Raw genomic sequence first — 5,919 nt, forward strand, 5'->3', positions numbered from 1 at the left:
CTTATACCTCTGGATGCTCCTGCATCAGACACCCAGGGTAGATTGAAAAGTGACCCTGTCACTTTATGGATGGTAGAGGAAATCCCAAATGGGAAACCTCAGCTGCTGAAATCCAAGTTGAGTCCTCGATCGGCCATCCTTTCCATTTGACCAAATACTCTTCATACTGCCTATTTCTGGTACTCCTACCCACATGATGATCTAGAATGTCTTCTATCTCCTCCTTCTTAGAAGTAGGAATTGGACATGGCTCTAAAACTAGCTCCTCATCTGCACCATCATCATGATACTCTGTTAAATCTGCAATGTTGAAAATGGGAGAAATGTGAATACCATCTAGCAACTCCACCTCATATGCATTTCCTAAGTCATGTTTCTTCAAAACTTTTCAGGGGCCAAATTTCTTCATTTTCAGCTTGTTGTAAGTACCAACTAGAAATATTTATTTTCGTAAGTGCACCATGACTAAATCTCCTACTTGGAATTCCTTATGTCTTCTCCTTTGATCAACCCTAGCTTTATACTCTTGATTAATCTTGGTTATGTGTGCTTGAACCTCCTCATGTAGACACTTGATATTCTCAACAAATTCCTCAGCTTCAGCACTTGTCCTTTCCCCTTGTTCTATCTTCCTCAATTCTGGTGCAGTCCTTGGGCTATTCCCATATACAATTTGAAATGGCGATTTTCCAGTACTCCTATTTGCAGAGTTATTATAAGAAAACTCTACCTATGGTAGAATCAAATCCCATCCCTTGGGCTTATCTCCAACTAAACATCTTAGCAAATTGCCCAGACTTCTATTTACCACTTCTGTTTGGCCATCAGTCTATGGGTGATGCGTGGAACTGAATTTCAAGTCTATTCTCAACTTCTTCCACAATGTCCTCCAGAAATACCCCACAAATTTAGTATCTCTGTCAGAAACTATACTCCTTGGAAGACCATGTAGTCTTACCACCTCTTTGAAAAACAAGTCTGCAATATGGACAACATCATGAGTTTTGTGGCATGGAATGAAATGTGCCATTTTGGAGAGCCTATCAACCACCATGAATACTGAGTCATTACCCCTTTGTGTCCTTCACAATCCAAGAACAAAATCCATACGTATGTCCTCCCATGGCCTTGATGGAACAAACAATGGCTGATAAAGACCCGTATTGTGACTAAACCCCTTGGCAACTTGACAAGCCTGGCAAATTTGTACGAACTTCTTCACATCCTATGAAATTTGAGGCCAAAAATAATGTTCTCTAAGAATGGAAATGGTCTTATCTCGACCAAAATGTCCTGCCATCCCTCCACTGTGTTTCTCCTTAATTAGATTTTCCCTCATGGAACTCCTTGGAATGCACAATTGATTACCTTTGAACAACATGCCATCCTGAATCAAACAATCTAACCACTTTGTTCTATCTACAACAACAGGCTCCTTACAAGCTTTCCATGGTTCACCAAAATCAGGATCCTCAGGGTACAAATTCTTGAGTTCATCAAACCCAACTACTTCAACTTGCATTACTGTAAGTAGTGACTATCTCCTACTTAGTGCATCTACAACCCTGTTAGATTTTCCACTTCTATGCTTCAACCCAAATGTATAACTCTGCAAGAATTCTATCGACTTCATATGCCTCTGATTCAATTTACCTTGGCTATTTAGGTATTGTAATGCCTGATGATCAGTATATAAAACAAATTACTTTGGCAATAAATAATGCCTCCATTTCTTTAAGGCTTGAACTATTGCATAGAATTCTTGATCATAAACAGAATACTTCTTCTTTGCATCATTCAATTTTTCACTAAAATATGCAATAGGCTTACCTTCTTGGCTTAATATAGCCCCAATAGCGCTGCCACTAGCATCACAATCCACCTGGAACACTTTTCTAAAATTTGGAAGTGCTAACATAGGTTGTTCTATCACCTTCTTCTTTAGCAATTCAAAACTTCTCATAGCTGCTGCAGTCCATTTGAACTCTTTTCTATCCCCTCTTATTGTATCAGTTAGGTGTGCACATATGCCACTAAAATTCTTAATAAACTTCCTGTAAAAACTAACCAGACCATGAAATGATCTTACCTCAGTAGCAGACCTTGGAGTAGGCCATTCCAAGATGGCTTTTACCTTCTCTGGATCCATTTTGAGACCTTCAGGTGATATAACAAATCCCAAATAGACTAACTCCCTTTTTGCAAAGATACAGTTCTTTAGATTAATTAACAGTTTCTCTTCCCTTAGCCTTTCAAGGACACTACAAATATGCAGTAAATGTTCTTCCAAAGTCTTGCTGAAAATTAAAATATCATCGAAATAGACGATAAAATTTTTTCCCAAGAACTTCTTAAGTACCTCATTCATGAGCCGCATGAAGGTGCTTGGGGCGTTTGTCAATCCAAAGGGCATGACTAACCACTCATAAAGACCCTCCTTGGTCTTGAAGGCTATTTTCCACTCATCTCCTTCTTGAATCCATATTTGATGATAGCCACTCTTGAGATCTATCTTTGTGAATTACTGAGCTCCACTCAAATAGTCCATAAGATCATCCATCCTTGGAAAAGGAAATCGGTACTTGATGGTTATCCTATTTATCGCTCGAGAATCTGTACACATCCTCCACTCTCCATCTTTCTTTGGTGCAAGTACTGTAGGTACTGCACATGGACTCAGGCTCTCTCGAATCAAGCCCTTCCTCAATAGCTCCTAAACCTGTCTATTTAGCTCCTCTGTTTTAGTAGGAGTCATCCTGTGAGCAGCCTTGTTAGGCAAACTAGCTCCTGGAATCAGATCTATCTGATGATTGATTTGCCTTACTGGTGGCAATCCATCTGGAACATTATCAGAGATAATATCTCCAAATTCCCCTAGTAAATCTAAAACTTCAAATGGTATTTCACTACTACCTTCTTTATCTTTCCTAGGAATCAAAGCATAGCACATATGCTGATGTTTCATGCCATCTAAAAACTTCCTTCCATCAACAAGACAAATCCTAGCACTGCTACATACATTTTCACCTTCCTTTTTCATGGGCTTCAATTTGTGGTGAACTCCATCCTTTGTCAGAGAGTATCTGTTTGCATGTCCATCATGCACTACATGTCTATCAAACTGCCATGGTCTACCCAATAATAGATGGAAAACATCCATCAAAATAACATCACAGAGAACTTCATCATGGTAACTCCCAATTTTGAATTTTACTAAACATTGTTCACTTACCAAGACCTTATGATCATCTTTTACCCAAGAAATTCGATAGGGCTGGGGATGTTTCTCCCTCTTGAGCTTCAGCTTAGAGACCATCTCTTCTGATACCAAGTTATTAGTGCTACCACCATCAATGATCACATCACAACATTTATCCTCACACTTGCATCTAGTACGGAACAAACTCCTCTGCTGTCCTAGTTCATTTTCACCACTTAGTAGGACTCTTTCATTTACCAAGGTCTCTCTTCTTTTTGCATCCTCTGAATGTGATGATTGTGCATCCTCATCCACATGAGCAACCCTAGCTTGGCCCTCAATTCTCCTATCTTTCCTTCCTTGTCATTGAGGGCATTCAAAGGCACGATGACCTTCTTCATTGAAATGGAAACAGGTACCACGAAAGACTCCTCTTTCTTGTCCATGTCCTCTACCTCTTCCTCTTTGATTTCCAAAGTCTTGATCATGGGAGTGGTTGAAACCCTCATTCCTTTGGTTTCTGCTAGTACCCACATCTTCATTTTTCTTTGGGGTTTCATTGCGGCCTCTAGATGATCTACTGCTTCCCCTTCCTCCTTGACCGCACCCTCTTTGTCTTCCTTCAAACCTTTTATTCAGCTTCTCTTCAACTCGCAGGGCAAACTGGTATGCCTCTTCAACGCTGGTCATTCTTACCAGACTTAATTCCTCCTGGATGCTAGGTCGCAACCCACTGATATAATGAGCAACCTTCTCCTTATTTTCTTCTGCATGCCCCGCTCTAATCACGAGTCGGTAAAACTCCTCTGTATATTCTTGGACTGATCTTCTTGCTTTCTTTAACCCATGCATCTTCTTAAACAGATCAAGCTCGCAGTCCATAGGAATGAAATGCTTCTTCAATTTGTCCACCATGCGATCCCATCTTGTGATCTTCTCCTTTCCTCTTCTAAGTCTTTCCAGTTGAACCTCTTGCCACCAAATTTTGACATGGCCTTTCAGTTTGGCCTTTGCAAACTTAACCCTATCTGGGTCCCTTATATCCTCATACTCAAAGTATTCTTCTAGTTCATTGATCCAATCGATCAACTCATCTGGTTTCAGATTTCCTGAAAATATACCCACTTCAATTGTAGGTCTTTTCGCAAACTTAGTAATGGCCCTAAAAAGCCTTTCCTCTATAGGATTTAGAACTTCCTCGTCAACTTCCTCTTCTGGTCCCATTACTTTGTCTTCATTGTCATCCTGACTATTGTCACCTGCAGCAACATTTGCTCCTCTACAAAGCTCCTCTTACAATGCTTGTACCTACCTCTAGAGGGCTCTAACCTCCTTAGGATCAATAGCTTTGGCCCTTTCGCCACACTCTCTTCATGGAGGCATCTTCTAACTCGAACCCACAACCACACAGTCCTGGTGCAAACTGCCTCATAGTCGGCGCTCTGTCTACACACTCAGGAAAACCCGCTCTGATACCACTTGATGGGGACACAACCCAAGAAAATAATGGAACCAATAGAAAGGGAAAATTATATTAACTAAGAAAACAAGCTAGTACAAATAGTACAGAGAAAATAAACTTCAAAACATGCCCTAATGGCTTACAATAGCATAAATCTGGAGAATATTTCTCCTTTTAGCACCTCCTCTCAAACTCCACTTCGAACTGCCTTTTACAATGCCAAAAATCTCCTTAAATAGACCTCAGAGGGTTAAGGACTAGGAGTAGATTCTAGAAAGTGCTAGTAGGCATCCACCGACGAAATAGAAGGTTCCGAAAGCTGCGTTAGAAGTCGGTGCAAATCTAGAAGAATCCAAAAACGGTAACCGAACTTTCGGGAGGCATAGCTTTTGAACCGTAGCTCCGATTGATGAACCATTTACATTTTCAGAAAGCTCTTGAAGCGCTCTATAGCCCTATGGACAAGCTTAGCTTGTCTCCCATTTTTCAACCCTTTTCGAGGTCATTTAATGCCCCAAACCTGACTTTGAAGCATTCTTAGGAGGTCTCCAAAACTTGAAAAATTGCAATAACTTTCAAACCGTGGGGCCTATTGACCTAATTCTTTTTCTGGAATGCTCTAAATCATAATTACATTCATCTGGCCAATGCACACCTCCTAGTTTACTAAAATGATGGCCCAAATACATGCTCCTATTTTTTCAAGATTTTCAAACGCACTGATAGTTGAACTATGAGGGTTGGAACCTTTATTTGAGCCAAATGGGTATCCAAAAATGTAAAGACATGAAATAGAAACTAAGTCTAAGTACATTTTTTTTGGGTGACACAGGATTGCCCTTATACCTCTAGATGCTCCTGCATCACAACAATTCAAAAAAATGGTCATTTAACTAAGCAACTATAACTTATATTTATCCCTTGACTATGAAACTTTTAGTAGTCTTCTAATATGACTCCAAAAAAATAAAAATCAACTCAAAATGACCCTAAGGTCTTTGCAACTATCAAAGCCCCAATTTGGTCTTCAACAAGCCCTTAAGGCTAGGGTCTCCTTAATGTACCCTCTCCAAGAACTTCTAGGCTTAACCAATGATTGATTCACCATAAATAGGACAATACAAGACTATACAATTCATTAAAACTATATCTCTTTTAGCTAGATTAATGGATACTGCTCTAAACCAAGCATTTCCTTAAGGAATCCTTCCACAAATTCAGTCCTTCAACATACAAATCAACTTCTCAAGGTGATCAC

The sequence above is a fragment of the Cupressus sempervirens genome, chromosome 3 (assembly GCF_028749045.1).
Source record: "Cupressus sempervirens isolate cs-2001-9-10 chromosome 3, ASM2874904v1, whole genome shotgun sequence".
Taxonomy (NCBI): Eukaryota; Viridiplantae; Streptophyta; class Pinopsida; order Cupressales; family Cupressaceae; genus Cupressus; species Cupressus sempervirens.